The sequence below is a fragment of the Rutidosis leptorrhynchoides genome, chromosome 4 (assembly GCF_046630445.1).
Source record: "Rutidosis leptorrhynchoides isolate AG116_Rl617_1_P2 chromosome 4, CSIRO_AGI_Rlap_v1, whole genome shotgun sequence".
Taxonomy (NCBI): Eukaryota; Viridiplantae; Streptophyta; class Magnoliopsida; order Asterales; family Asteraceae; genus Rutidosis; species Rutidosis leptorrhynchoides.
This window is the reverse complement of record NC_092336.1, coordinates 467,918,783-467,925,446: the sequence shown is the minus strand read 5'-3', so window position 1 is coordinate 467,925,446 and position 6,664 is coordinate 467,918,783.

The following is a 6,664-nucleotide window of genomic DNA, read 5'->3' as shown; positions in this document are numbered from 1 at the left end:
TTGGTCACAGAAACGCGGGGGAGAAGTCATAGTAGAGGTCAGGGTAAAAGAGGCAATCATCGTAGCAGCTCATGCAAAGGTAAATTTGCTAATGTTGAGTGTTATAATTGTCATGAAAAGGGGCACACAAAGTGGTATTGTCCAAAGTTGAAGAATGAGAAGAAAAAGGCATATGACAAGAATAAACAAAAGAAAAGTGATGGTGGTGATGATGATAAGGTTGAAGTTAACGCTATCACAGATGAGTTCTTTGTTTGTATTGATTATGATATGATCAATCTTACTCATGATGACACGAGTTGGATTGTTGATAGTGGTGCTACATGTCATGTTGCAATTTGTAGAGATCACTTCTCATCTTACACTCCAGGTGACTATGAATTTGCTAGGATGGGTAATGCCGGGTTATCAAAGATCGTTGGTATTGGAGATGTTTGTTTGAAATTTGACACGGGAATGGAGTTAGTTTTGCATAATGTAAAACATGTTCCGGATATGAGACTTAATGTTATTTCAACAGGCATTCTTGATGATGATGGTTATTATAACGGTTTTGGTAATGGTATTTAGAAACTAACTCTTGGTTCTATGATAGTGGGAAGAGGCAAGAAAGACTCAAGATTATACATCACGCGTCCGAAGATCATCCAGAACATTGTTAACGCAGTGGACAATGTTGATTCTACTGAGTTGTGGCATAAAAGACTTGGCCACATGAGTGAAAAGGGGATGTCTATCTTGTTCAAGAAGAATGTGTTGTCGGGTGTTAGTGGTATTGATTTGAGTAAGTGTTCTCACTGTCTGGCAGGGAAACAGACCAGAGTTGTGTTTAAGAGTCATTCTTCTTTTCGAATGGAGAACGTACTTGATCTAGTTCATTCGGATGTTTGTGGGCCTATGAAGACTAGAACACTTGGTGGATGTTCCTACTTTGTTACATTCATTGATGATCATTCCAGGAAGGTGTGGGTTTACACCTTAAAGTCAAAAGATCAAGTGTTTGAGAAGTTTAAGGAATTTCATGCACTAGTTGAAAGGCAAACGGGGAAGAAACTCAAGTGTATTCGGACTGATAATGGCGGTGAATACATTGGCAGATTTGATGCTTACTGTAAGGAGAATGGTATTCGGCATCAAAAGACTCCACCAAAGACACCTCAGTTGAATGGCTTAGCAGAGAGGATGAACAGAACTTTGGTTGAGAGAGTTAGATGTTTGCTTTCACATGCAGGGTTGTCCGATTCCTTTTGGGGTGAGGCTTTAAATACGGCAGTTCATATTATTAATCTAACCCCTTGTGTTCCTTTGCGTTTTGATGTTCCTAACAGGGTTTGGAGCGGCAAAGATGTTTCTTACCGCCATTTACGAGTTTTTGGATGTAAAGCTTTTGTTCATGTTCCCAAAGATGAGAGGTCAAAGCTTGATATGAAGACTAAGCCATGTGTATTCCTCGGCTATGGTGAAGATGATTTTGGGTACAGGTTATATGATCCAGTTCAGAAGAAACTTGTACGAAGCCGAGATGTTGTTTTTACAGAAGATCAGATGTTAAAAGATGTTGAGAAGACAGATTCAGTTCCTCAACCTAGTACTGATCTTGTTGATTTGGATCCAGTTACTCCACAACATGTTGGAGATGATGTTCAGAATGATGAACATGGTACTGATGTTGGTGATGCTCCGGAGCAGGTAGAGATTCCAGTACCAGATGTGCCCCCATTTATCCCACTTAGGCGGTCTACTCGAGACCGTCATCCTTCTGTTAGATATTCTGCTGATGAGTATGTATTAGTTACTGATGGGGGAGAGCCAGAATGTTATTCAGAAGCAATGAAAGATGAGCATAAGAAAGAGTGGGGTGAAGCCATGCAAGATGAAATGAATTCCTTACATGAGAATAATACTTATGAGTTGGTGAAGTTACCTAAAGGCAAGAGAGCTTTGAGAAACAAATGGGTGTTCAAAGTGAAGACAGATGAGCTTACTTCACAACCAAGGTACAAAGCTAGGTTAGTTGTTAAAGGATTCAGCCAGAAAAAGGGTATTGATTTTGATGAGATTTTCTCTCCAGTCGTGAAGATGGGATCTATTCGAGTGGTTCTTGGGTTAGCTGCTAGTCTTGATCTTGAGGTTGAACAGATGGATGTCAAGACTGCTTTTCTTTACGGTGATTTGGATAAGGAAATCTACATGATGCAACCTGAAGGTTTTCGGGTTAAGGGTAAAGAAAATTATGTTTGTAGACTTCAGAAAAGTCTATATGGGTTGAAGCAAGCACCGAGACAGTGGTATAAGAAGTTTGAGTCGGTTATAGGAAAGCAAGGCTACCGAAAGACAAATTCAGATCATTGTGTTTTCTTTCAGAGGTTTGGTGATGATGATTTCATCATATTGTTGTTATACGTTGATGATATGTTGATTGTTGGTAAAAATATTAAAAGAATTGCGCAGTTGAAGCGAGAATTGAGCAAGTCCTTTGCTATGAAAGATTTGGGGCCAGCAAAACAGATTCTTGGCATTCGGATTTCTAGAGATAGAGGTGCTAAGACGTTACATATATCACAAGAGCAATACATTGAAAAGGTGCTTAGTAGATTCAACATGGAGAATGCTAAAGTGGTTAGTTTCCCTCTTACTAACAACTTTAAGCTAACAGATAGAGATTGCCCTTCTTCAAAGGAGGATGTTGAGGAGATGGATAAAGTTCCATATGCTTCAGCGGTTGGTAGCTTGATGTATGCTATGGTGTGTACTAGGCCTGATATAGCTCATGCGGTAGGTGTTGTTTGTCGGTTTATGTCAAATCCGGGTAAGAAGCATTGGGAAGCAGTTAAATGGATTATGAGATACTTACGAGGTACTTCAAAATTAGGTATCACATTTGGAAATGGAAAGCCGATGCTTGTTGGTTATACAGACTCAGATATGGCAGGAAACAAAGATAACATGAAATCCACTTCTGGATATATGATGACTTTCGCAGGGGGAGCAGTTTCATGGCAATCAAGGTTACAAAAGTGTGTTGCATTGTCTACAACCGAGGCTGAGTATATGGCAGCAACAGAAGCGTGCAAAGAACTATTGTGGATGAAAAAGTTTCTACAAGACATTGGGTTTAAGCAATCAAGATATGTGGTTCTTTGTGATAATGAGAGTGCGATTCATTTGGCTAGAAATTCTATGTATCATAAGCGGACAAAACATATAGATGTGCGGTATCATTGGATTAGAGAACGTCTTGAAGATGGTTCGTTTGAACTTGATAAAGTTCATACCGATGATAATGGTTCCGACATGTTCACAAAGGCTTTAGCAAGTGAGAAGCTCAAGGTATGTTGCTCGATCGCCGGGATGGCGATCCATTCCTCATAATTGGAAAGGGGGAGATTTGTTGGGTTTTATTTAAGTTTTCCATTTATGAGGAAGCCCAAGCCCAACAAAATAGGCCCAATATGAAGTTTGACCTGGTCAACATCTGAGGGCATTAATATGTTAATTGTTTGCAGCTGTATTGATTAAGAGAGATCAGAGAGATAGATCAAGAAAAAGAGTGAAACTCCATTTCCGTCTACAGTGACAGCAGGCCAGAAAATCGACGATCCCCGGAGATCCGACCGTTGAATCTTCTTCATTTTTGGGCTGTGTCTTCCTGACATCAGTGCCAACATTTTCAACCGTTGAATTTATCTAAAGAGGCTTGTAGCTCGTGTTTTTGCTGCTGGAACAGAGGGCAGTTTATTGGTAGTGTTGTTCATCTTTTGTCTTTAATTTCTTCATATACTTGTTGATTATTGTTGTTCAAGAGTATGATGATGTTGTATACCTCTAGTTGAGCTAGAGAAGGATTATTGTATTGCTCTCTTGTTGATAATAGTGGAACATTAAGTGGCTTACGAGTCCCGTGGTTTTTGCTCTCGATTTTGAGGGGTTTTCCACGTAAAAAGTCGCGTGTATTTAGTGTGTGCTTGATTATTGTTTGGCTACTGATTTGGAACAGATTTGGGGACTGAATTGGGTTGCATTTGATATAGCTTGTTTGTTAGTTTCCTCACGGGTTCATACGGGTCGGGAAAGTGTTGGTCAAACGGGTTTGTTTCCGCTTTGTAGATTGTCCGTTGTGATTATTTTTCCATCAAATCTAAGTGTGAATAAAATTTTGCAACTTTACTCTTAATCTATCGTACCGATCATAAGATACCCTAGGGGTTAACGTGATGATATTCTTGATAATGCTAAAAACGAACATATATTTCATAGCATTATTCCTCAAGAAAGACAAGCTTTTAGTTGAAATTGTTCTATTTACAAGTGATATTCGTTTAAATAATAAAAGGTGAAGACAAAAGACAGATTCGACGAATTGAAGACGCAAACGACCAAAAAGCTCAAAAGTACAAAAGACAATCAAAGAGGTTCCAATTATTGATAAGAAACGTCTCGAAATTACAAGAGTACAAGATTCAAAACGCAAAGTACAAAATATAAAATTGTACGCAAGGACGTTCGAAAATCCGGAACCGGGACCAGAGTCAACTCTCAACGCTCGACGCAACGGACTAAAAATTACAAGTCAACTATGCACATAAATATAATATAATATTTAAATAATTCTTATAATTATTTATATATTATAATAAATAATAAAAACCGTCGGCAAGAAAGACTCCAAAGGGACTGAGCTGTAATTTCATTCTCCGCGACTCGCGGAGTTTGAAGGCAAAAATGCCGCGAGTCGCGGAGCCCCAAAAGTCGACTTTTCCTATAAAAGCAACCGAATTCTGATCGCAAATCATCATCTTTTTTCTCCTCATTCATACGATATATTTATATTTATAATTTATATTTTAATTTTAATTTTAATTATAATTCTAATAATAAGGGTATGTTAGCGAATGTTGTAAGGGTGTAAGTCGAAATTCTGTCCGTGTAACGCTACGCTATTTTTAATCATTGTAAGTTATGTTCAACCTTTTTACATTAATGTCTCGTAGCTAAGTTATTATTATGCTTATTTAAAACGAAGTAATCATGATGTTGGGCTAATTACTAAAATTGGGTAATTGGGCTTTGTACCATAATTGGGGTTTGGACAAAAGAACGACACTTGTGGAAATTAGACTATGGGCTATTAATGGGCTTTATATTTGTTTAACTAAATGATAGTTTGTTAATGTTAATATAAAGATTTACAATTGGGCGTCCCTATAAATTACCATATACACTCAATCGGATACGATGGGCGGGGTATTTATATGTACGAATAATCGTTCATTTAACCGGACACGAGAATGGATTAATAGCCACTAGAATAATTAAAACAGGGGTGAAATTATGTACAAAGGACACTTGGTATAATTGATAACAAAATATTAAAACCTTGGGTTACACTCAGTCGACATCCTGGTGTAATTATTAAACAAAGTATTAAAATCTTGTTACAGTTTAAATCCCCAATTAGTTGGAATATTTAACTTCGGGTATAAGGATAATTTGACGAGGACACTCGCACTTTATATTTATGACTGATGGACTGTTATGGACAAAAACCAGACGGACATATTAAATAATCCAGGACAAAGGACAATTAACCCATGGGCATAAAACTAAAATCAACACGTCAAACATCATGATTACGGAAGTTAAATAAGCATAATTCTTTTATTTCATATTTAATTTCCTTTATTTTATATTTAATTGCACTTCTAATTATCGCATTTTTATTGTTATTTTATCGTAAGTTTATTTTATCGCACTTTTATTATTTGTAATTTCATTATCGTTATTTACTTTACGCTTAAAATTAAGTCTTGTATTTATTTATTATTTTACATTTGATTTTAACTGCGACTAAAGTTTTAAAATCGACAAACCGGTCATTAAACGGTAAAAACCCCCCTTTATAATAATATATATATATATATATATATATATATATATATATATATATATATTTGTATTTTTATAAAAGTAAACTAATATAGCGTTAAGCTTTGTTTAAAGATTTTCCCTGTGGAACGAACCGGAATTACTAAAACTACACTACTGTACGATTAGGTACACTGCCTATAAGTGTTGTAGCAAGGTTTAAGTATATCCATTCTATAAATAAATAAATATCTTGTGTAAAATTGTATCGTATTTAATAGTATTTTCTGCTAAAATTAATAACTATTTTATACCACTCCGCTACCGCATCAAGTATTTTTGGCGCCGCTGCCGGGGAACTTTCTAAACGCCGAAAGTGCAACGCTAATATAAAAAAAAAAGATTTTTAGTTTACTTTTATTAAAATTCGTTTTTGTAAAAAAAAACGTTTTAAATATTCGAAAATATAAAAAGAAAAACAAAAATATAAATATTTTTAGGAGTTTGATAAATATTTAAGTTTTACAAAGTTTCTTTGTTTTTATAAAAACATAAGTTTTATTTAAGTATTTTGTTTTTATTTAAAAACATATAAATATAAAAAAAAAATATATATATAAATCTAGTTTTAAGATTTTTATTTATAAAATTATAAAGTGATTCTATTTTTATTTAAGTTTTAAATATAAAGTTTTATTAATACACATATTTAAAAACAGAAAATAAAATAAATAAATAAATAAATAAAGAAAAACGCGTTGAAATTAAACCTGTCAGTTGAAATTCTAAACCCCGCGAG